We start from the raw sequence: 27,211 nt of genomic DNA, 5'->3' as shown, positions 1-27,211 counted from the left end.
TGCAAATTAACTATTTAGTTGTCTTAATTATAGTACGTCAGTTCACGTTAAATAACCATCGGTTCCTGTTTAATCAACGCCCGTTTAATCCATTTCATGATAAATAACTAATAAATAAAGAACCTACAATACAGCGCAACTGTGTTGGTCAGCATAGTACACAGAATATGCTCTTCAAAAGGAAAACGCAGCGAAACTAGATATATTTGCAAAAATTGTTGTGTGCCATTACACGTAGGCGATTGTTGCACTGTTTATCATACGAAAAAGAAATATTAAAAGTTGAATAATAAATAAAATTTATTAAAGTTTATTTATATTTTACTTCGACATCCAATTACGAAATAGCCGATGACATAAGATAAATTGTCAGTAAAATTGTCGGTCAACAATGTGTTAATATCACGATAAACGATATTTGTAATATTACGGGGAAAACTAAATAGAAAGACGATTTTGGTAACGTGGAATCGATCGACGTCGTACTGAATTTAAAAATTGCTCGCTCAGAAAAAGTGAAAAATGTAATATGTTCCCAGGATAAATAAAATAAAATAAAAGTTATGTCACCGTGAAGCGAAAGTAATCGCGACTCGTTAAAGCTTCCATCGTGAAAGAATATACCGTCTTAGACGTCTGTGTTTCCGTTGGTCTCGTCGACAGTTTGCACCAACAGGCAGATGAAACGTTCGGAGACAATGATACGAGAGACCGCAATCCCTTGTGCTCGAATCATAGCGACGCTGAACACGATTTCCCTCGAGCACGTGTCAGTGAAATAAGGCGACAGACGCGAAGCTTGTCGCTTTCGCCGGCGACGAAGTGCATTCTACTTTAAACGTGTGGTGCAGGTCGCATTATTGAATGCCATTATTATCCGCGTGCGACGACACGACAGAAGCTCGAACTGCGGAGCTTTCGAAGCTTTCGTGCTCTAATTATCGTCGAAAGGCAGCCTTTTCTACAAATCCATCGAAATCTCGTATCATAAATCTTTTATCGAGATTCCTATGATGCAGGGATTACGTCTCTACGATGTTAACAGATTATAATCGCACCACATCGAGAGAAACAGGAATTCATTTTGGAACGTAAGTCACAAGAGTTTATTTTGCTAAAAAGCTTTGCTCAGGATCAATAAAACGAATAAATTGCAAGGAAAGTTGATCGTCGTACTCGAAGTATGGAACTTGTCCCGAAGGAATGAAAAATCACTCGTCAACTTGGAACGATGCGTCTTAGAAAAATGTAATTTCTAAAATTTCTTCAAAAAATTACGAATCCATCACTCCCAGTCTAATATTACCAGCGTTAATGTCCCTCATCCTTCCATGGTACTCGATCGAGATAGATCTAACTTTAGCAGCACTCAGCTTAGTTTAGAAACTGTGCCAGCGAATTCGAAGCACGCTCGGCAAATCTCGAAACGTGTCGATATACAGCATTTATCGAGGACGCGAATGTGATAGTAAACGCGCTCGGAAACCGTGTACGTGTTCCTTAGGGCGCGTTATCCTACCGAAACGATCTTCCTACGTTCGTTAGCTGAAATTCGAAGAAACGAAAGATCGAGGAAAATAGCGTGGTCTGCCAAAATTTCGCTCGGGACAGCATCATCGCGTGTATTTTATTCATGTATGCACGTAGCATGGGCGTTATCGCGCGCTTTTCAGCATCGCACGGTCTGTACGGAATATTCTGACTCGCTATAACCGTACACCATGCACAGTCGCGCGCAAATAGCTTTTAGGAAAGCCACTCTTATATAGTATAAGGCGAGGCAACGTTAATGATACCCGCTCGCATGCAAATCCTTTTCTAGACTGAGAAGTAATTAAATCGGCAACTTTATGCGGCGATATACGCGAGGAAAATTGCCGCGGATCAGAGACCAGGAAGGAAAGCGTCTGTTCCGTCTTAACACAAAAGAACCCGCGTGATCTTAGTCGGCGAAACTTCTAGCACGATCACGAAGTAAGGAAAATTTTTCTCCTCGCTCGATGGCCAAAGACGTGTTATATACTCGGTGTTTCCGAAGACTAATTTAGAAATATGCAATTGACCGTGAAAATATTTCAGCGTTTATTATAGAAAACTTTTAACCTATATATTGCGTGTGTTATTGGGTTGTCTGGAAAGTGTCTTTCTTTCGCTAACCTGTTTTTTACAACAGTGTAGCTTCGTACAAACGTGAAAGCGAGTCTGTGAAATGTCGTGGTGTTCATCTCAACAGAACAAAATGGATCGTACGTAATTCGATAAAATGATATAAAACAAAAAACGTTGTGCGTCTATTATTTCCTCATAGAACGAAAGAAACTATTCGGACGACCTAATATATAAGACATTGCAAAGTTTCATATTATAACAAGACACGACGAGTTCAAAACGTTTCCCGTAACGCGTGTTATGTTCGTGAGATACAATTATTCACACACATCGGCTCGCGCCAAAGTAGAAGGAACAGGAAGTCTGATTCTTGTTCGCTTTACGAAGCGCGACGAGCATTTAACGCGAGACCTTTCGCAAATGAAAGAGCGATCGAGAAACGTAACGACGAAAGTTTAAAAAGTTCGGCAAAGAGCTTCGAACAGCTTCTCCTTTTCAGGAGGACCGTAATCGTCCCCTTTGTTAGTCTAATTTATTCCGTACGAAGCAACAATCTCTCATAACTTTAGTCCAAGCTGTATCCTGCCACTGTTTTGCGCTCTTTGCGATTCGCCGCTCGTTGCTGGTCGAATTTCTATTTTTCCCCTGAGAAAAATCTTCCCTTCCATGGATGTACGACTAGACGTCGGATCATCTACTAAATTTCTCTACTGTTGGTTCTGCATTCTCGTAGATGCTTAGTCAAAGCGATTTCGACCCTCGCGGGAAATTATATCTAAGGATGGTAGAAAGACCTATGACAATTAGTTCGACTCGTCCAAGAAATTTCAAGTTTCGTTGTTCAATCTCGTTGCTGCTCGTGCGACGATATTGGCTTTGTATAATTGACGGATTGAAAATCATAAATTAAGATTTCGAGTATTTGAGACATCAGGAATATCTTCCTCGGCTTTCTAAGTAATTATGAATTTATTTTCTGATACGTTTGAAAGAAAAATCAGTAACGTAATATCTAAAACAAGAAGATAGAAATAATATACGGCGGAGTAAGGAAAAGTAGGACGAATGCTTTTCGTAGGGATTTGTAAAGAAAGGTCGAGGAACGCGTTGAAAGCGACGCATTCATCTAGGAAATACGAGAGAACCGCGAATATTCGCAACGGCGTATATCTCGATTTGTCTGCAGTGTCGATTCGAGATACGCTGAGCGTGCAACATTAGTCGATCGAGGCTAAAATTCCATTTGTGGAAGAACGGGAAACGGAGCAGCGCGTAATTACTCGAATCAGAATCAGACGGATCTCGGAGTAACGAGGAAAGACAGCCGGGGATGCATTCGAAATCGAGGCTCGCGAATCAGCCTGTTATTTCTCTCAGAAACGTACGTGTTAGGTTTCAAATGAACGAAATATAGCCGTCTCGATTTATTTACCTCGAAAATTGATCAATTTGCTCGATAGCTTCGGCTCGCTGATACAAATTTTGTAAAATATCAAATTCGTTTAAAAATTTTTATCGAAATGTCGTACATGGACGTTGGAAAGTTAATTTCGACGTTAGACGACGACAGAACGTTACAAAGTAACATTTGGTCGATTGTGAGCAACAATAGCGTGATAAGAGGTAGTATGAAGGAGAGAAAAGTTTGTCGCCGAAGGAAAGAAGATAGCTGACGTAGACAGATGGAGGATAAAGTTGATTGATTACGTTATTTTCGATTTTGTAATGCGTTGAAACGTTGCTCGCGTCGAGGATAATGAATATTGATGATGACACGCGTCCAACGAATAACGATGCGTCAATTGTGTCAAAATTATAATTGTGTTTCTGTTTCATCGAACATATATATCCTACCGATAATTACAAATGTATCCTATGAATTTTAACGCTATTGTATTACTACGCCTACATCTGCACCCAAATTTTATATGTATGTATATATATGTAGAAAGAGAGAAAGAGAGACAGAGAGTAGATAAAATAATACACCTTCTCTCTAGTGTTTAATCTCTCTCTCTCTCTCTCTCTCTCTCTCTCTCTCTCTCTCTCTGTTAATTCAGTGTAAACTCAATTGAACCACCCCCTATTATCTTAACAGAAATAAGGGGATCGATCATTTCTCGTGGCGTCGATTATCTAATCGTAACGGGAATTTACGACTCCCGTTGACATGATTTCTAGCGATAGCGTCTCTCCGCGAATGGTCGAATAAACATTCTCTCTCTCTCTCTCTAAGTAAGCTATTTATTATAAAACAGGAAACAATGGTTAATTAACACGAACTAAATACAGTGATGATGTGATACTACTTATACAACTTGAATGGATGATTCACAACTCAACTCACAACTTGCAATTAACAACTCGTCCTACAACACTTCTCGACTCTGCACTATCAACACTCTTTTTGCCTTTCTTTTTTTACCTGAGGTACATCGGGGTTCTCTTCAGGATTTTTACTCCGATAATACATATATATATTAATTTTTCTTTTCTGGTACTTCATATGGAACTATCGTCCTAAAAATGACACGAGAAATATCCGAATCTAATTACAATTGTTGCCAGATTATTAGCTCTTAATGACGATTAATAGCGCTCGATAGACACGAGAATAACACGAAAACGTTGTTTTCTGTTTCAGATCACGAGGTACGCGAACGATTTGCTTTACGCCGAACGAGCGCGTGAAGCTCCAGATTTGTTATTCAATCTTCCACGGCATTCGTTAAATTGGCCCAGGTGCTTCTCGAGGGGCTATAAAAATGGTAAAACACTTCTGGAGAAACATAAATTCCCATTTTACGCGTCTGACCGAGCCGACCAGGCCGAGTTCACCGCGCGCCAACTTATTCCCCCATTTTTCTTAATCCGATTAAAAAATGCTTTGCCCGAATTAAAGTAACATAAATTGCAGCGGAGTGGTTCCTTTAACAACTTTATTTCTCCAAAGCGAAGATGCACAGTAAGACATAAAGAGAATTTACGCTTCTGTAACAATTTTATAAAACTTCCGTCTATCCTACACGTATATGTTTTTTCATATTCTATGGGGAAAAATATCACGATTTTATTTTACGCTCGGCTCTGTAATTAAATAATACCGCAGAAATTATAGGAACGAGCGAGAATTATTTCCTGAAGAGGGAAAATCCCCGGAGCACTTGTTGAGTCATTTCGCGTCATAATTGCCCGCGCTAGATCTCTCGAACAAAATTTCCACGCGGCCATTTTCGAATAACCCACCACTTATGAATACCGAGCCGCGCAACTTTTTTAATAATAATACAACGCTAAAATCTCAAACAAATCGCAATTTCCTGTACGTTCTGCGTTTAATACGAACACTAAAAAAGATACCGTTTCGGGAGGGGGCGAGGGAGAGTTTCTCGAATTCGAGTATACAGGGTGATTCACAGAAAGGAGAACACCTAAAACATACATATTTTATTTATGCTTTAAACGCGTGTAACGAGAGGAAAACTTTCTATACGGTATAGACTCCATTATCATCTTAAATAAGAATCGAAGCTGTATTTGAAAAAATAGGTCGCTGCTTTTTCTCTCCATTATTCCGTATAAGATTACGAGACATCCATCGAAGTTGTGTTCCTCCTTTCGTCCTACTTCGTAAATCCACGTCGTCATTCGCGGATCCACTGGCGACTATATTAATATTCATCGTTGGTGATTTATTCCGCGCGAGAGACGAGTGGCCAATCGGTGGCCACGAACAGGGAGGGTAGGTGCAAGAGAGAATTGCGCGCAAAAAGGGGTTAAACGGGCTCGTCAATGGTTGCGCCTTCGGCCTAGTTTCTGGATTACCGCCGAGGTCACGGAAGTTCATCCTTCCTGAAGAACTATCGAGGTAACGCTGAATTTCGAAAGGGACTAATTGAAATTCCTGCGCAAGATTCCGCAAGAGGGTGAAACTGCAGGTCTCTCGAGTCGCCGCAGCTCTATCTTTGAAGTTTCTTAGTTTTACTTTTTGGTAGTCTTAATACGAGATACTTGAAAGGAGATGGTCTACTTTCCGTCATGATCGATACCGTGAAGTATTTCTTCTCGAAAAGGTGGCATTTTTTATCTGATTACTTTTCAGCTAACGTTCGCAGAATTTTAATTCAGAGCTGGATAGATAGACGTCTTCTTACGATTGTAAAGAGATTATTTCGGAGATTGAGAGCGTTTTACGTCCCATTTTTTACTGATTTAAACGGCAAAGAACCTACTCTCTCTCCCTCTCTCTCTCTCTCTCTCTCTCTAATATCTAAATTCGCAAGCTTACAAATTCAAGAGTTTGCCGCAATAAGAAAGTAATTCAAATTTTTTACGTAATGTTACACATTCTGGAAGAAAGGAAACGACTCGAAAGACGATTTCAAAGAATTAAAGCGAACGATAATGGCCAAGAGACGAGGGAATCTCTAATTACAAACAGGGATGGAAGGAAATGAAAAATTCAGTTCGATCCTGGCCACAGGCAGACCTGGGGTACAGGTTCTTCCTTCCGTGTAATCTCGACGCGCGCGTTTATCGCACGTATAAGAAGATAATGAGCCACGAGTACAATGAAACAACGGAGAAAGAAAGCGGCAGAATAATTTAGTAATTGCGCGGCCAGCGAGCGTGTAAAAGGTTTCATCGTACGGTTAATGCTTTAGCGAGGAATATTCCTCAGCTCTCTTAGTGTCCCTTTTAATGCTACGTCGTAAATGAAGGGCAGCACGGACAATATTGGAGCGTATTTCTGATGTTACTGATGAAGAATCGCGAATTATTACGATAAAGACGGTGTAAGCATCAACGCGTGTAACGATGTAATCATCGACTCTCAAAATATGGATACGTAAAAAAAAAAAAGAAAAAAATACCGCCATAAATTCTCTACAAAGCAGTGGTAATCAGAGAAGTTAAAGCGCGTAGAACGAAGTTGCCACCTGCTTGGCAATTTTTTACGTGACCTTTCCTATCCTCGTACGTCGTATCATGTTTCCAGGTTAAAAAAGAACTTGTTCGTTCAAACGGAATTGAAGGAAGAAAAAGGACTACTCCATACGAATAAATAAAATCGCGAATACTGTTAAAACGCGAGTCCGATCGACGCAATCTCTTCATTTCGCAGTTTCACGTAATTCCAAGCGATTCTTCGATGGACGTGTCGTTCGCGCGCAAATTCTGGGACATTAAGTGCGCCGCCACATTTGTATCGCTTTAATATCCGGTAGTTGTCGTGATTCTTTCGTACCGGGGTTTACGTTTGAACGCGCTACTCCTCTCCCCACGATAAACGAAATTGGCTTCGATTTGAGAGCGAAAAGATTAAAATAGCAAACTATTGAGCGAATAGCGGCGAGAGCCGATTTTATCAGCGACAATTTATTTATTGTTACATTCTCTCTTCCGTTTGACGCGCGCACCTGCAATCGACACGAGATTGCTTTTCGCCGAATCGCGATATCGATAATGATAACGCGTTTCGCCGGTCAACGTAATCGTTGGAAAAGCACGGTCGTCGCCATTGTTGCTTACCAGTTTCATTATAACGCGCCGTAATCCGGAATTTTCCACGTGCGCGGCCTCGTTTTATTTATCACTCGCTTTTGTGCTTAAATCGCTTTAACGAACCTCCCCCTGATAATATCCTTTCGGCTCATCGGGCAGAGGTTACCAAGTTAATTCGCAAATAACGAGGAAATTTGCTGGCCTTTCCGAGACGCGATGCGTGGAAAATTCATACGAAACGCGATTTCAAATTTACATGCGTCTCGCGCGAACTCCAAGCCCCTGCGCGAAAAGTTTACGTTAAACTTCATTGAACATTTAATACTCTCAATTTTTCATAGTTAAAGCTGCAACTTAATTTCTTCCAACGCAGAATGTTGTTGCGCGTATTCGGCTTGTCCAAAGAGCAGTGGAATTGTCAAAGTATTCATCGATGACAAATCATTGGTCCTTCATTTTGTTCGAAGTAGCTAACAACTATATTTCTGGAAATATATTTCTGCAGTCGTTTTGTAACAGCTGAACAGAACAGGTTCGAACCTCAAAAAGACAGTAAAATTAATACGTATCATTCACACCGTCTAGAAATATATAATTAATGTAAATTTCCTTATCTTCCAGACAGATCGTGTGTATATGTCATATCCTTAAAAACCACCATGAACGCGTCTTTTTTTCGCTACTTGATTATTCCGTGAAATATCGGAAAATATTCGTAAGACTCGCATCGATGTCTATCGGCACAGGTCGGTCGTTCCATAAAATTTTTATCGCCAACTAGATTCATAGGCTAGCCACGAAATCGTGGTTCAATTTCACGCTGGAATAAGTAATCCTGCGTCGCGAAGAGTTAACGGGCCACCCCGTCCCTTCCGAGGCTTTTGATAACGTGGCTTAGGGTCGATAGCGTGGAGAATTTAAACGGATTTTACCTTAATTCTCGGTGAATTTCCACGGTATTCGACGGTCGATTAGCGCGTGTATGGCTGGTCCAGATATAGAACTATTCGCTTGGCAAATTATGGAAAGTTCCACGACTACTACATCGCTGATGATGCACTCTAACTTTACGGAACAATTCACAAAAACCTTTTCCTCGTCTCGATTCCTCCGCTACAAGCAGAAGAAAGGGAAAAGATTGCATCGGTAAACTAGACCAGACCATGGCGAAACATCTGAAAAGGAATTCTCCTACGTATTTACGTACACCGTGACAAACGTACCGATAAAGTATCACAGAACAGCGATTCGAAAAAAAGAAACCGATAGATGACCTGCCTGGAGTCTCCTCGAATCATACGAACATACAAAGAAAATCCTTCGAACAGGAATTCGTATGTGGACAGACTGGTAAAAGGAAGGACTAAGAGGGAGGACGAGAACTTATTTCCATAGCCATAAGCCGACACAGTAGAAGATACTTGGACGGAATAGTTTAGAGGTTCAAAGAGAATACGCGAAGGAGAACGCGAGGTACACTGCGTGCTGGACTAAGATGGATCACTCTCTGTTTCCCTGTATTTTTATCTCAGCAGCGTTCACAGTTTTATCTTCTTCCAATGAGAAACTATTTCACGCCGGTAATTCCCCGGATGGATAGATGATGCGCTAAAAAGATTCGCGGGGAGCAACGAGCCGATAAGAAGCGGCGCCTTCGCGCAATTTGATACATTCTTTTCCTGCCGACAGAGAATTCCATTTGAGGATACGGTTTACCAGACGAAGACCCAGACACTTTGTCCGTCTCCGTTTTCCGGCGAACATTTTTATGAAACGGCGAATCGGTGATCCGTTGAAGACGAAGGTCTTGTCGGAAAGAAGCGTACCCTCTTCCGCGAATGCGTTTCCGGGTGATCTTTATTGGAGAAGCTACGATGAAAGATGGATGAATTTGAAACGCCAGAGGCTGCACTAAAGAGGGAACACTCGTTCCCAAGGAAGCTTAGCTACGTTACTTCGCTTGTTACGGTTCAATTTACCTTTCTTACTCGGCGTCGAGAGCTCCGCGCTACTTTCAGACAGATATTTGTCATTGAGTGCATCCCGGATCTTCTCTGCTCCAGTATAAGGACCGATCTTCTTTCCCGTCTGTAATTTTCTCCCTTTTTATAAAGAAGCTTCCCGCTGTAGGGAATTAATTTTAATTAGCTACGGTCTTGAATAATTCTGCTTTGGTAGAGTGGCCACGTTTCAACTTATACAAACGCGTGTCGTTTACGACGTATAGACATTCTCGAGCATATAATTTTATAGAACCATGCAGCACAGACGTCTCAGCTTCGATAGAGCAATTAGCGTCTTCGGAGCATCTAACAAGAATGAGCCAAATTATACTTCTCATACACGTATCTTCTTCCTCAATAGTGTAGTATCGTGAACAGATTGCCTAAGAGATACCGGGTAAACCATAAACGATGTTGCGAGAAAGTCTAAGTAGCGACAGGCCGAAAGGGTCTGAGGTTCCGGAGCATCCCAGCTGAGCGTCAGGCGTTCCACCGTAGGGTTTTAGTCGGTGAAGTCCGATACTACGTCGCCGCTTTCTAGAAGAGCGGGGAGATGTCCATGAGAATTTCCCCGCGTATAAAAGAAAAAAGGCCGAAAGGGTCTGGGAAGTTTAATGTACCGAGCGGCCCATCAATGTGTCGTCGATCCTTCAGTCGAATAATTACGCGGTAAAAGGCCTAAGTGACCTTGGCCGCGGACGGTTGCGAAACACGTACCTGGTGAGGCTATGAGAAAAGACAAAAGGATGCTTAACAGTAGAACTACATCAGTCAAATTGATTGGTTTTACAATTTTATTTTAAAATTCCTACTTCGTGTTATATTTTTCCCCCGCGACGATGTAATGACTTTAGCAACGATAACTAAAAGAATAATATAATGAATTTTATTTTGTTTTTTGCGTATTCAAAGTCAAAATAATTTTGTATCAAGGCTACTTATATCAATGCCAGTCAAAATGACTGGTACCTGTCAAAGTGTAAAAGGGTGCTGCAATCTGTTTATCGAAACCCAATTAACCAGTTTCCTCGTTTTCTACAATTCCCCAGACGTTTTTTAAATTTTTACCGCGTGTCATTCAATATGATGATATCAGTTATGAGGAAAATTCCGGATCGATCGCTAGATGTTGATACTAGAAATACCACAGCAGTCAAAATGACTGGTTCTACGATTTTATAAATTTGTCAATCCTCGTTTAAGGATCATAGTGCCAGATGGATTAATAATACGAAAAATGTACTACATAACATGGAATTACTTCTGTAAAAAAGTAACAAATCAATAAATATACAAATATTCTATTATTAGATATTTTTTAAAGACCAGTCATTTTCACTGCTTTTGGTAGAAATAGCTTCGTGTTAACTATCGGTAGTTCTAGTTAAGGGAGAAAGACGAATTAACAGGCAATCGTGAGTTGAGAAGTCCGTGTTGTCAGCGTTGTCGAGGAGGATGGTCCGCGTGAAAAAGAGCGTTGAAACCGTAGTGACGAGAGTGAGTGACGAATGATAACTGCGTGCATATAGACTGACGGAGCATCATACTTGACTTTGTATTGGCATGAACGACACTGAAACAAATCATACCGTTACCAAACCTGCCAGCACTATAATTTTTTCCCACGATAGTCTCTCCTTTTTCGAAGAAAATTATTCGTGCGACGAGATTAAATTTAATCAATTACGAAGCTAAATGATTCTTCTTTGCCAGAGTAGAGCTGTCCAACAGGGGCGTTTTAATTTCACGAAAGATATCTTGGATACGTCTAATGAATATCGATCAGATTGGTGTTTATTTTTCTTCAAACCGCCCTATCGGAAGGCTGATCAGCCGACGCGGCTACAATTTCGATGGAATCGCTAATTTCGTTAATTTCTCTAATCGACTTCGTAACTCGCGAACTTTCTAAATTCATACTCTAGCGATGATCGGTACCGATAATATTCCAAGGTGGTTTCCAGCACGTTATCCGCGAAGACTTGCCGCGCACGAGTAAAGACGAGCCTGTTAGTCGTCTAAATTATTCGAATTCATTCGCGCGCAGTCCACGGAAAAGAGTCGACCGCGTAGTAATTGAATCGAATTAAGCGCGAATTCGTAGCTAAGCCGAAGGAACGAGTAATATTCTCCGCGTATCTTGCGGGGTATTCGGGAAATACGATAACCTCGTTGACGGGGACGGTTGCTGGAATTGCGCGTTCCGTAGTTCAATACACTTTAATAATCCTCTGGTTTTCTAACGAAGATCGCGTTCGACGCGGTTTCCTGTAATTCCCAGCGAATCTAATTGTAGTTTGGTCCATACGCTGGAAAGCTTGAATAATCGCTTCTCTGCGATTTCATTTCGAACTCGCGAGAAGCGAATACTTTCTGTATCAAAAGATGCGAACTTTATTACGTGATATATTTTCGGTATCTTTTCTAATTCTCTTCCCCTCTCGACGGTGAAAGAAACCGAGATAGTTTTTCGGCTATCGAAATGAAAGCAGGTTACGTGGGTGTTGGTAACAAAACTTTCCTGATACGAGCAGCGAAATAGGTAGGCGGTTGGAAAAAATCGACCAGCTCTCCGATTCGAAAGGAACGGGAAATTCCTATCGACGGAGCTGTTTGACCAACCGCTACGATCGAACGGGCCGAGCTACGAGAGTAGAACAACAACACCGGAAAAAAAAAGAATGAAACAGAGAATAGGAGAAAAAAAAGAACAGGAGAAAGGAAGGAAAAGAATGGACCAATTGCTTGCACTTAAAACGATCGGACCAACTTGTTCCCGACAGGCAGAAGTTGCTCGCGTGCCGTTGAAAAATATTTGAAAGTTACTCTTTCGCTCTGATCCAGCTCGCCAGAGAACCGAGTACCGAGGTGAATGAATATACGAGCGGTGAAAATACGTCGAAAAGTTTGCCTCGTTTCGTCGGATATCCACGCTACCGTGACGATCGATTCATCCCCCCGTGGATGACCATCCTGTAAACGGAATTAATCGGACCGGCAACTGATCGCCGAGTGGTCCCGCAAAAAACCGAAATACGCTAATTATCGACTCGAAGACTCGTCCGGTGTAACGAGTTTCCTATTTTCCAAATTCCCTTTGTAGTTGTAACGATCTTTTTCCACGCGACAGAGTAAATATCTTTAGAGATTTGTAATGGCAGGATGGTTGCAACATTAGGATAATTAAACTGACCAATGCGCAGTTTTCATAAATTTACAGAGACGTATTTTACAGGCATTTCATTTCTCCCTCGTTTTTACGTCTTTGTTAAAAGTTTGATGTTTTACTTGGAGTTTCAATATTAATATTATACTTTAATTCCGCGTTTAATTACGCTTAAAATATTTCAAAAAATGATTTATACTCGACACAAAGGGTACGCCGCTCTATTTAAAGAAAGAAAAGGAAAGATCTATTTACGTTCCACTGATAACTGTATTTATGAAAAAGATAGGTGAAGTCATAGAAAGATCTATACCTCCCGATACCGTTCATTATTTCCAACGTTCTCTAGCCCGTTTCCGCCTATGCAACATTTAGTTGAATAATACGTTGAAATTGCGCGAGGTAACGGAGAGATTGTTTCAGAGAGTTTATTATTATCACCTGCACGAGTAACATAATACATTATTGTTTGGGGATTAAGTTGGAAAACAGCAGTTTCTCGGTACAGATTCTTCCTCTGCAACACAAAACCTTGAATATTACGATCCAACTATAGAACAATGTTCGCGTGTTTCGTTATCGCACTTAAATTAAATTAAACGTAATATAAATCGCGTGGTATTAAGTAGCAGCTTGAAAATTCTCCTAAAACGATGCGTCTCGAGATAGGTAAAGCGTATATTAAAAGGTGCAAACGGTTTGGTAACGAAGATAAAAAGAAAAGAAGAAGCTGTCCAAGTGGCGCGAGTCAGAAAGTAGCGGTTAATTGGAACAAACCGGAGGCCTCTTAAAAAATCGACGTTTTACACGTCGAGATATCTCGAACATGGTCGGAATTCAGAGGGGAAAATGCAGATATCCCGGGATTTTCTTCCTTTTCTTTTTTTTCTTTTTCTCTTTTTTTTCTCCTTTTCCTGTGGGTGAACTGTGACTTCAGCACGCGCGAAAGGGGAGACGAGGGGAACCGCGAAGCCAAAGTAATGGATCCAGTCACAATGTAAAACCGATGTGACCGACCGCACGGACCGAGTATAAAAAATTTCATTTCTCGGGCTGGTTAGGTTGAAGATTGAATGAAATCTGGGCGCGGAGGTTGCAGACTGGTGGAAAAAGTCGTTGCAGCTGTAGCCGCAAAAGGCAAGAGGGATACACGACGACCGCGACGGCTTGCATACTCGAGTGGGAAACATAAAGAGGGGGGAAATAATTCTCGCGGGTCGTCGACCAGGAAAAATATTTACGGCTCGAGTATTCCACCGACGGGCTGTAAATTTTTTGGCAAGGAGTGCTTTACTTTCTGTACTCCATCCCCAATCTTCTCTCTCTCTCTCTCCCTCCCTCTCTCACTCTTTCTCATCTTCCGACAAGATTCCCCGTTCTCTCACACCGAGAAACACTCTGTTTCTCTTTTTAATGTATCGTCGTATGGCCGACACGAGCCTCTGCAAGTTGCACGCCGACCTTAAATTGAGCGTTTTACGAACTACGAAACTCGACGACATCGTGACAGCCAGTGGGAAATACGGTATCGAACGAAAACAGTCTCGAAACGCTCCCTGAAACATTTGGCTCCGCGCCTTGCGAACACATTTCGGCGAGATTAGGAGACTGAAATATATCGGCTGGAAAGTTTGCAGGGGTCGACAAAGGGAATCAAGTTTAACAAAAACATTTTATCATCTAGTCGAGCAATGTGTATAGGGACTAGACAGTGACAATGTTGTACAGTCGATCTACTTTTTTTTATATCAGCTGCCATGCTAACTTACTTTATCGATGAACCATTATAGTATGATATCAACTATCTCATACTTTCGTTAGAAATTTTCACTGTTAAACACAATATCACAATGAAGTACTGTTTCTCTCCACTCGTTTTTATTTCAGCCATCTTTAAGCAGCGTTAACATTTTACTGACCGCTAGCGGTTCAGCAGCATACGTTCGTTCGACCGGCAGCTCAGGCGCGGATTCTCCCTGGCGCCGGCTCTGTTTCGGTTTAGACTCTCCAATACCATTTTCATCAAAAACACTTTTCGTTCATCGCGAACGGTAAGTTTCTCAAATCGGTATAAAACTGTGGGAGCTCGCAAAGCAACGCAGCTGACGCAACTGAGCAAGGTACCTTAGTACTAAATAACAAATTACTGCTCGAATAATGAGAAAGATTGTCGACGACAAAAAGCCAATTAATAGATTATCGGTCGATAAAGTGTCAACGTTAACGTTATAAGATGAAATTCTTTCCAATCTTCAAATTTAATATCGATGCTCGAGCAATTACATAAATAGCCGTGATTCGTTCTATTCTAAACATCACGTAACTGGAAACCTCTTAAAACTATACGATCACCATCGATTCAATCTCGTATTGCCTCGTGAATTTTTAGCGACGTTCGATATGCAGTGTTCTCCCTCCGTGGAGAGCATCGAGAATATCACGTGCCTGAGAAATTCTATTTCTTAGTTCATACCTAATTCACGATTTCCTCCTGGCCTGGAATAAGACAGAGAGGAGGATCGTGTCTTACTAACTTGCTTACACTCTCTGTTTGATCCCTTTATTACGACGAAAATGCAGGTCACGGCGGAGACTCGCGTGTCCCGATGCATCGACGCTCTCAATTTTTTCCGAGTTATACCAAGAGATTCTCTACCAACAGTTCCGCCGATATCGCGGCAATTTTTATGATTCAATGGTCGAAACGGTCGCAGAATAAAATTTCGTTGCCTGCTGGTTGGCCAGTTACAGAACTACGATACCGAACTTTCTGCCCGCCGCGTGGAATTATTATTCTCCTATGATGTTCCTGGCCAATCTCCATTCCACGTTTTTCCCAGCGTTAAAAGAGAAAGGAAATTGGCGTAAAAATGAAATCAGTATCGTACTTTTATTCATGGAACACGAATGATTTTATTGTATATAAATATTCGAAAACGAGGACTTGTAAAAAAATCGCAAGAAGATGAAATAAAAAGTAGACGAAAATAAAAAGGAACAAACGGAAATGGTACGATTAAACTTTCACGATTCTAAACTCTTTCTGATAAAAATGTATCGCGATAACGTGATTGGATAGGGTCGGACTTCGTCTTGAAGATTCGAACACCCCTTGAATACCAATAATAGCGAGAATATTCAGGAAGAAGGTGAAAGGGGTAGTTAGAGCCGCGTGAAGAGTTTCAGATTAGCTGAAAATAAGAATTTTACAAAACCAACGATGTTTAATTTTTTCGCATTGTCCACGGCTCGTAATCTTCGTCGAAACTCGGAGAATAATAATAGCAGTACCACGGGTTTGGAACAACGGGGACGAAAGAAACGAGAAAACTTCGGCCAGTGGCGGAGATTTTATTAAATCCTCCGCGATGAAATATACAGAGAATATGTAAATGCGGCTTCTGGGTTGGACGAATGAATAACTCGTAGTAACAGACGTTTAACTGTTTCGCTCTTGTTTCGTGACTACCATAAACATCTTCTCAACGTTTCTTTCTATAAAACATCAACTTATACATCTTACGATCCTCATTTGTCAAACAAGTAACACCACGAAGAAGCCGAGCGTGGAAAAGTTGATCGTCTCCTCTGCATCCAGATTTCATTGTCAAGTAAAGGAAAATAAAAAGTTTACAACGGAGCTCGTGGTTTCATCTCATCGATGCTCCTTTTTATCGATTTATACGCTATATGATTCTACAATTTTCTGTACAACGTTCAACGAAATAAAAGTGGCTTTAAAGAAAGCAGCTTTCTAAAAATTAAGAATTTAAGATCTTCGTGATTCGGTCCTATGTTATTTAAGACTATGCAAAGTTCCCAAATACGGGTCGTATACGGTAGAACTTACAATGAAACCCCATTTGTCTAAAGTCACCAGGGGATAAACACTTCGTGTAACTAAAGTTCTCATAATAGGAGTACGCTAATTTTCCTCGCCAGATATTATTTATCGTCCACGTAATAGAAATTCGTGTCCACGTAAACAGAGAGTCAACCGACGAGAGCTCGAGTAGTCAGACTATTAAGAAAAATAAGTAGATTCAACCAGTTGAAGATCAAGGCATATCGCCACAGGTGTTCATTAAAATAAATAGATTCAGTTGGCAGGGCTCCAGATAATCAGACGTTAACTAAAATAGGTAGATTTGATCAGATGACCGATTAATTAGGACCCGATTCCTCATCAATAATCTATGACACGCTCACGATCAACATATATGTCTGCGTAATATCGAACGTGTTGAGATTTTATCTCGGAATAGAGAGAGCAAACGCGTGGATGAATGTATTATAGAAATTCTTTATTCAGAAATGTTAGAAATTAGGATTTCCATTGGTTTCTATCCCATGTGATAACGCGTCGCGTTCGTCGCTAGTTGTAGCTTTCACGGTACTAAGGAAACAAAACACTACAAACGACGTGGAGCTTTCCTTGAAGCGAGACTCACTTCAACAGAGCACACGGGAATCCCTGCACAATCCTGGAAAAACTTAACTGTAATACCGAGGAAACCTGCGAATAGATAATAATTTCTTTTGAACACAACTCGCACCCGGAAGCCTGCAAGAGCCGATACTCCTTTCTGTAACTCGATTTCATCATAGAAAGATGAAGATAGATAAAGAGAAGTGGTGGAAGGCTCGGAGCGATCGAAACTCATACGATATTCCAATGTTCACCTAGTTGGATTCTCGCTTCAGCGACGAAGCATAATTACAGCGCTCAGTTTTATCACGATCTAGAGATCGATGATGAAACACGGTAGCCACGGGGAGAGATCGGTTTTTCGTTTGAGTTGGCCGGCGATCAGGAATATCCATAGCGAAGACGAACAGCCTCGAGCGACGATTTGACGCGTGAAAAACGCCTCGATCGCGAAGGATTCGAGACGAAGTCTCGCGATCCAAGGAAATCTCGTTCCTTTCACGGACACCACACGGCCTCACAGCGTGTCTCGAATTTCTCTCCAAGTCGTACGTGTTCGCGATGGATCAAGCGCATGTACCTGATTCGTATCAAATTCGTGCCTATATAAATACGAATGACACGCGGTACCTCGTGATCCATACTTTTATTCCCTGTGCTCTCTCACTATACAGAAGTACATTCTATGACGTTCCTCGGAGATCGTCGACACGTGACGCGCGTCCCCAACGAGGTGTGATGTTCCCTGTTCCATGGAAATTCTCGTATTGAGCTTTGTCGGGGGATTAATCGAAGGTGGTAAGAGAGCTTCTTTTAACGGGAATACGAAAGATAGTCGATGGCTCGTTTAAATACTAGGTATCGAGCAAAAGTTTGTAATTGCCAAGCGTTAAAAGATGTTAGTTATCGTGTTACCATAGAAATTCATAAATTCGAGCTTGCAAAATTTCGAAACCACCGCATGTCGCACAGTTGATGATCGAAGATTAAGAAAAGAAGTCACCTTAGAATTCTATTATCGTGGAAAATTCTTTCAAACTATCGGCTTAACTTTATTGGAACAGACACTAACTTTTGCGCGTTAATAATTTTCCTGTGTAACGAGAAAAGTGATTTCAAATTTTTTTCATCGATAACGTAGCCCATAGACTTTGAGTCACGAAGTCTTCTTGCAACGTTCTACAACTTCCTAAGTTCTACGTTATCAAACGAGTAAGGTTTACTCGTACCTTAAGGAGTAACGAAAGTTTTATCGAGAAAATTCCGTATTTCATAGTTAATAGATGTTGCGCAAGAAATTGACGAGCAAGAAACAGAGGTACTAAACGTACGATATATTTGTTCCATATATCGAAATTTCTTGGAAGAAACCATGGAACGTATATATAGCAAGGGATATTTACGTATGTACGTGTACGCGTGTGTCTTTATGCTTTCCCATTCTGCGACCGTTATCGATACTCGTCTGGAATTGTTCTCGAATTGCTCTGCCGTAACGTGTATTTCCAGAATGGAACACATCAAAGGGATCTCGCGCACAAAAGACGAACGGGAGAAAGAAAAACGGACGGAAAAATACTACACACCCAAAAAGTGATTTCCGAAACTGGAACAATGGAAAACTTGGTACCTCTACCGTTCGTACTTTTAAATAGCCTTTACAGTGACAAATTTCGAACGAAACGTTAATTCTTTAAAAAAAAATAAAGTGCCCCTATTATTCGAAAAGAAGTAAGAAAATCTCTGAAAGAATCATCGAACTATAACGTCGGCGACAAAAAGACCTTTCAGACTTATCGTTATTACTCCGCTATTAAATATTCAATGAATAAAGAGCCATCTGTAATCTAACATTCCTAAACGTTCCTAGAATATTTAGGAACGATTGGAACGCCAAAATTAGACGCCCCAATTGCTCACCAGGGAGAGAATCGCTCACTACGTTTAATTTTAGGACTTTCATAAAAGCGCGCGCCCTCGATATCCGCTTTCGAAGTGAACAACTTCTTGCGTGGCAAACAGCAATCCCTGATACGGTTGAATTTTATTTCTTTGTTTCTTCTCCTGGAAATCGTAACCTTTCTTTGGTAATCCCGCGATTATTCGGCCGATCGAAGATGAAATGTGACCGTGCCAAGCGTTCTGTCGTTGATTAATTATATCACGTCCAGGGAGAGGGTTAAGAAAAAGCTGGAGGAAGATAGAAAATCAGCAGAAACTATTCGTTCCTTCTCTGGCCATGTGGTTTTTTTGCTATTTCCAGAACGAATGTCGAAAGGATATTAGGAGCGTAGAAGGACATCGAGACCGAATCCTTCTCGTTTTCTTTTTATCGTCCCGAGTGGAAGAAAAATTAAAGTCGAGCTTGCCGCCATCACCCTAGAGATCCAACCCTTATGAAATTTTTACCACCCCCAATCCGGATACTGAATTTTCCGCACACGGAATTATAAATGGCCAGGATATTGAATGAGCCCTTGAAAATGGTACGCTCACGGGTTCCTTCCCGAAATGTTACGACTTCTACTGTTTCTGGAAAAACCGGTAGATCAGGGTCGATGAATTAAACAGAATCTACGAGAGAAATATAAAAAAAAAAAAAAAAAAAGGAAGGACACGAAAAATTTAGTATCAGACGCGCAGTTATCGGAAGTACGGATAATTTAGTTAAAATTCTATCCTCGATTAACGTTTTGTTACACTCTCGGCGCGTAATTAAAACACCTTCGCGGAACTGGCTAATAAAAAGCGAGAAATATCCTCGTATTTCCTGATTAACGAACCATATTCATGCAGAGGAGAAAAGAAAGAAACAAACAAACGGAAGAATGAAATTGTAAATTCGGAATGAAATACCGGATAATGTTGAAGATTCGTAGTGACACGGATATCGCAAAGGAAAAGCAATATAAATGTAATTACGTAATAGCTCGATCTATAAAACGAACAAAATACAGTTTTTTCGAACGAAGTAAGCTATTTATGATTTTGATTGTAATTCATAAACCAGATGATTCTGATTTATTTTACCGTTCTAGGACTCCAAAAGATCTGGAAAAATTCTAGCATACCTGTTAATATTTCTATTATTTCGTCCATAAAAATAAAAATTCTGTTTATTGAGAGAAGTTCAAACGAAATTGTTGAAATCATTGGCAATCCACCGCTTTGGCTACAAAGGGTTAAAACGTTAAAATTCGTCGATTCCACCGATACCGTACGTAATTTCAATTCGGAATCGCGTTCGATGAATAAACAGGAAGAGGGAGAGCCATTTTTCACGAAACGTCGATGAAAACGATGACACACAGGGTTCTAGGTGCACGCGAGGTTCGCTGGCGTACAGGCGGAAACGGCAAAAACAATAGACCGTCTCGAGCACGCGGCAGGATTTATGCCAGGCCTCCGTTGAAAATTTCGACCCCTTCGCCAGATATTAACACTTGTCATGTGCACTCTGCAGCGCTGGCAAGGAAACATAGCCGTTTGGCCGCTTTCGACTTTGACGGAGCTCGTACGATCCGTTAGATGTTCCACGGAACTGGATTTCGTCCCTGCTGGACACGAAACCGTTTCAACGATCATTTCACCGTTGATTCTACGCGATATTAGTTCGTTCTTGAAATCATACGCGCCAATTAAAATTAGCGAATAACGTAAACGTTTTATTTGATTCTCGCGTATAAAACTTCCGCGATTTAATCTTGCTACGGTTTTAAATTGATTTCCGCTGTTTTTCATCGGATATTTGTACAAATTCAAATTATCTCACGCTCGAAATAAAATCCATAAAATCCATGCAGTTTGCTAGCGCTATTTCTTTAACGTTTCGACGAAAGCGTTTGTCGGAAGAATATCTAACCGCTACAGGTGTCACGAAACGAAAACGATGATAATCCTGTTTGTTCGGAGTAAGCGGGGACAGGATGTTGTTCACGAACACAAGTCCATTCTAATTGCCGTGGCTTTGTCCGAAATCGCGGGTCCGCGAGTCAAGCTTCGTTAATTAGTTAGCATTCGATCGATCTCACGTATACCGGGCGGCAAATACTCTGCGTTAAAACATTGTTTACTTGGTACAATAATGCGCCACGGTAAACGCCACAGCGAAATGATATTTGGCTGTGTTTGCACGATTGTTGATGTTCATTGGTCGATTAAACCGTTACACGCGGATCAATTTCGAATACACGTCTGGACGATGCGTTAACGATTGGACATGAGGTTTCCTGACCACAAATTCGTATCTTAAAATCGTTCGTTATCCTTTCAACCGAATCATCTACTCCATTAAACGGACTTTCAAATTTTCCACTGATAATCGAAGCGATTTACGACGACGATTTATCAATAGCTGGAGCAAATAATTATTTATAACATTCGAACGAATATCCGATCGCAATGTGCAGTTTGTACCGCGAAATTTCGTTCGATAAATTCATCGAAGTTACGTAAAATGGACGCTGCCCTGTTTCCCTGTTCAATTTTCTAATAACTTTTTATCGCGCCTGATGTGTTTTCCACGCAAAACATTGTTCGAGCGTCAAATGGCGGAAGCATCGCATCGCCGACACACGAAATACGCGTATGCATTATGCAGCGAGCTTGTAAAAGCGCTTGCATGCTCTGGGATTAAACTGAAACTGGCTGAATTAAAAGCAAAACCCATCATCGCGTACCTTGCAGCCGTCCCAGGACCGTGACGCTCTAGCGCAAAGCAAAGCAGGTTTGCCCCGTATCGCAATCAGTTTAAAATGCAAATATTATGCGATTACTATAATTTTAACGAGACACTTTTTCACAAAGAATCTCTTACTTTAGACCCCGAGAATTTGTCCATCTACCTCTCACAATGCCTTCGTAATTCATCTATTACGTTCGATCTTTACAACACGTTACAATAACTCGTTCAATTTTTGCAGCTAAATAGAAATTAGTCGTGCGCTTTTGCAACCTACGTAATATTCTCTGGAAATATTCTATCGAAAATTTTGTCTGCTCCGAATCCAATAACCAGAGGCTCTAAAACAATCGAAGTCACTTTTTGTGTCCCTTTTCAAAGCGTACAGATCGAAAAGAACGAAACACGTAGAATTTTCCGATAAAAATTCGTTTTTAAAGTTTCGCATTGTAACGAGTTCTGACAAGCTTGCGTCAGACAGGTTTTTTCGTTCGCTTCACGATCTCTTGCTAGAAGAGTCCGGTTAAGGACAGACAATTTTTTGCTTTGTTCATCGGGCAGAGCGACCAGGGTACACGATGTTCGACTCGACTTTCAACGAGGATCAGCTCCGCGCGTACATCGTTATTATCGTAGTTAAGTGTAATTAGCGTTAATTGAACGAGAAGAGTGTCCTAGCCGAGCCGGAGCGTACGGCCGCTTAACGACCAATTAAATCTCTTCCCAAGAATCGCATCGGCGATTTCGCTGTCGTTGCCATTCCGCATCTTCCAACAGCACGAAATTTCCCCGGCCAAATTTCGTGCTAACAGATTGCATGTCTATTACGTCCTCCGAGTGTCGCCTTTTTATCATGTTTCCGCTAACTTCGCGACCGAGTATCTACAATTTCTGGCCAATGTTCCGCATTATCTGCCTTTCATCTCTTCAATCCGCTTGAATTTAACGAAAACTTTGTTGCTGCAGTTTTCCACTTTTTAACACGATTATCTCCGAGTTCTCCGGCTTCGAACAAAAAGTTGAAATTATATTTTCCACCCTTCCCTCTTTTTAAATCTGACTTTGTCTCGAGCTAGCGTTATTTCCACGATATATCGAGGCTAACGTTTGACGCCAGCGTCGCAACGACGAGACCCGAGATTGTAGATCGTCGTAGAAACAGAAATGCCGAGTTTACGCGTCGGTTATACACAGCCGGCATTTCCATCAAAGAGATTCATTCGGGTTCCGACCTCTCTGATTAAATCCTTGCATCGACTTGTCTTAGGTGTTGCTGGCAATGGTCGTCGACACAAAAGCCAGGCAAATTCGCGTACACGCGAACCTCGATGGTCGAGTCGCTATCCTTCCGCACTGTCCTGTTTCGCTTTTACATTCGTCTCTGCCTGTAATTCGAACGAACAATAAACCGTGCATCCCGCGATACACCTGAACAACACCGTGTAACGTTGTCACTTTGACCACGTCGTTCGAAATGCTTCTCTACGGTTTCAACATGCAAACGAAGTGTATCGCGTTTGTAAAACTCCACGTTCGAAAGTATGAAACGAATATGGAATTCAAATTTTCTCGTTTTAGAAATTTCTCTTAATCTTCTAGACGATCGAATAAAAATCTCGTACGCGAATCGGTGATTTTTTTAGCTTGAATCTTCGCGTTTTCCCCCACTTAAAAAAAGACGTTGAAAAAGACGCGCGACGTTCTACAGAGCGTTTCGCTTTCGATCAAAGTTCCACTCCATTCGATAGAGAAAGTCAAATTGGCCGTAGGCTATTGACTTTGTTAAATTAAATGCACGCAAATTCTTACCATAAACGATTCAAATATTTGCTTGTTAAGTTCGTCTTGTCGTATCGAAGGATCGTCGATAGATCTGTTTTAATTCATTTCAGAAATTTCAATTGACTCTGAACAACGTCTACGTGGCAACGGGTGACGCGAAGGAAGGGTAAAGACGAACGCGAACACGAAATTTAAAGGGCACGTCGCAGTCTGCCGGCTACTTTGTTAATAAGCTCAACAGGTGTGACTGGCTCTCGAAGGCGGCGAAGAATCGAGCAAGATGGTCGGGAGAACGATGCGCGAACGTTCGTTGAAAAATAAGAGAAACTCGTTCCTGAACTAATTGTTGGCCCGTGATAGTCCTCCTTTAAGCAGAATTCTCCCCGAAACAGTTCATACCGACTGCTATTATATCGAGTGATACCAAGCGTTCAGAATTCAGCCGTTCTATCCAACGTGTTTACGTGCAATCTTCTCGAAGAAATAGTGTATCTTGCGAAACTCTTGCGAAAGTCCCGTGAAATCGTAGAAAATTGCAATTTTCGGGAAGCATGGATCGCCTCGTGTTTTTCTATAGTTCTTCTATTTGTTCCATCCTCTCGTATATATAGCGATATGAGGCAAAGGTGTATGGTATGGTATCGTGAAATGGACAAACGTACGATGCACGATGATCGATCGACTGTGCACTTGCACACTCACGAGGACTGGTTTGTCGAGCTCGCGGTTTTCCGCTCGACTCGTCGTAACAACCGTACGAAGCAACTTTTACGATTCGTCTAGTCGATGGTCTGCCACTGATCGGCTTCGCGGATGATGAAACACGCTTAAAGAGAACCTGTTCGCGGCTGCCTTTCTATCGGTTTGACAACTAAGTGATTGCGGATTTTGTCATTAACACCTAACGATAAAATCCGCAATCACTTAGTTGCCACCGCAATAGATTATAGTTGTATCGTTAACTGTCGAAGGTTGGGTCAATCGAGCGTCTCGGAAATCAAATTCTACCTTCTGCACGTTTCTCAATTTCATTATTTGGATGCACAAGTAGTATCGAACTTCCCAAAGTATTTCCTTTCAGCTGGCAAGTAGCGTCGAAATTAGAAAATCGACGAGAATGGACTCGTCGTGTTTCCTTCGTGTGGCGCTCGAGTAAAGCTGAATATACAGCCAGAATAGCGGAGTACGGTGATCCGATTCCCATCAGATAGATGTTGAAACGCATTTGAGGCTGTTTGAGAGAATTTTCAGAAGCGTCGGAATTCTGTATATTATAGAGGAAGGTTATAGAGTTTTGCGGAAGTAAGGCGAAACTCGGGCATCGCTCGTTTACCTTCCCTGCCTCGTGAACTATTAAAAGCGAAGGGAAGCTCTCGCGCTTTTCGTTGCCTTCTTGCAAAGTAACTCGCATACGGAAGATGCGTGAAGCGTTGCCGCGCTCGCGATGCCAACTTGCGACGAGATTAATTTGTTTGTTGATGCTAATGCATATTTAATTCTGGCCAGGGAGAGGTCGCAGCTACTCAAAGTATACTAGCGATAAATTACATTTGTGACAAAATTCACGACAGAATCGAGAACCAGAAGTTTCGGATGGTCCTTTAATATCCCAGCGTCGTCTTTTATATTATTTATCAATGTTGTTTACTGCGCACATATACGTAGAAAAAATTTGCCATACAGCGTGAACAATCATCTCGAATGTATATAAAGTGTTAAGAACAGTCCTATCAAATATCGAGATTTATCGATATAACGGATAATTTAGTTTTGTAATATTTGCAAAATATATATTTTCGTTTGTTCCAAATTTTAGCAGTACGATGGTGATAATCGGGTCTCGTCACAGCGTCGATAAAATTTCCGAGTTTTACGCAAAATATAACACGCGCAATATATTCATAAAAACATCCTACCAGCGAGCTGAGGTATATCTCACGTACGAAGAATATTTCCTTGGAGAAAATCTCAAAGGCAGGATCCAACAAATTTCTCCCCCGCACAAAGCTCTTTCACGCAGCTTTCGTTCCCTTCGAATTGAATTGCCTGCGTTAGCCCAATGAAACAGGCCATTTCCTCGACTTATTTATTCATTTGGTCGGACGACTCGAGGTTCCAGGCCAAAAACGTACAGTTGCCTACGGCACCGGGAGTAATAAAGCTCCTCGGGGGTTCGTTCGTCGGTGTTACGACACACGACACACCAGCGTCGGCGAACCGCAAAAACCGTGCCATTAGTACACAGCCAAGACGAAACCGAAACGAAGGCCGGACGTTTGCACCAGCTCATGCAAATCATCGTCTGAATTATTCATTAACGACTCGCCCCGTCGCGCTTGCTTTTCCCAAGGACTGTTCCTTAAAATGTGCACCCTTATTTCGACGGTTTTGCCACCGGACGATCGATACGACGGGAAACAGAGGTTTCACAACCTTTCGACATTGTGCACTTTACTATGGCCGAACCAGGTCGCAGATGTTAATTCGGGAATGATGGAGCTACGCTCGTGTTTGACTACTTGATTAGTAACAGCTAGGGATCGTAGGTCGAATCTGGTACTCGTCTCAGAGAGAGAGCAAGATGTTTGAAGTTACCGGGCCCTTCCATTTTCTCTTCTCGCGAATCCTGCTAATGGACTGGCTTGTTTAACGCCGTTTAATATTCGGGTCGTTAAGACGGTTTATTAGGGGTTACGTATTCTGAATTTGCATTCGCTGGACCCGCTGTTTGTAGGAGAAATATCGAGGAATAAGATACGTCCAATTCTAAGTTGAGTCGCCGTAGTATCGTTTGTTTGTAAAGGAAAATTCAATTTTATTGTAATTCAACGTTGAAAGGCGTTTCCTGTATAGCAGTTGGCTAAATGTTTGCCTCTCTATTAAGGGTTAGTTACTGCGAATTTCTGTTCACTCGTGACCTAGATAGAAGGAATATCAAGGAATAAGAGATAGACATTTTTAAGCTGAATAATCGTAATATCGTACATCCAAACAGGCAACTTCGATTCTATAATAACTGCAAGCTAAAGGTCTTTTCTTTCTTTTTTTTTTTTTTTTTTTTGTAGGACAGTTAGCTAAGCGTTTGTCTCGTTATTAAATATAAACGATATATCTTTCTTGACGCGTCTGACACCCACTCCGTTCTATAAGTTCGTGTCGTTGTCACTCAAAGGAGATTGCCGGGCGACTGCTTCCTACCGTTAATTTTACACGACAGTTTAAGTGGAGAGAACGACGTAGCTCCAGTTTTACGGTGGAAAATCGTTCTCTCTTTTTTCTTTCCTTTTTTTTTAAGTAGCTCGATTTTTATGGTTCCAACAAGATCGAGCATCGTTACTTACGGACATAAGTTTTAAAGACGACGTCGCGTCGGTCAAATACGCTTCGATACTCTTAGCAAAGATATGGGCGAGCGTTGTACGAGAAAGAGAAATTTCTCTTCTCTTTCCCCTTTCTTTAAGATCGGTACATTTAGATCTACGAAAGATGATTGATTCAACTGATGCTAACGCCTATAGTCTTATCAATTTATTTCT

The 27,211-nt window shown here is 41.3% G+C and overlaps 1 protein-coding gene across 4 annotated transcripts in view; it reads left to right on the top strand.

Moving 5' to 3' along the window:
* The window catches only part of LOC122577919 (protein-tyrosine sulfotransferase), a 179,021-nt gene that overhangs the window by 113,620 nt on the left and 38,190 nt on the right, over positions 1-27,211 (top strand). For 2 of the 4 annotated variants that reach the window (XM_043749624.1, XM_043749622.1), the window contains one exon: positions 4,754-4,761. The exons of 1 other annotated variant lie outside the window; for it this stretch is intronic. The gene's annotated coding sequence lies outside the window, so the exon portion shown is untranslated. Of the gene's footprint in view, positions 1-4,752; positions 4,878-27,211 lie in introns of those variants that run through there. One more of the 4 variants, XM_043749626.1, reaches the window with a different exon arrangement.

The sequence above is a fragment of the Bombus pyrosoma genome, linkage group LG3 (genome assembly GCF_014825855.1).
Source record: "Bombus pyrosoma isolate SC7728 linkage group LG3, ASM1482585v1, whole genome shotgun sequence".
NCBI classification, from domain to species: domain Eukaryota; kingdom Metazoa; phylum Arthropoda; class Insecta; order Hymenoptera; family Apidae; genus Bombus; species Bombus pyrosoma.
This window is presented reverse-complemented; position numbering and strand designations above follow the sequence as displayed.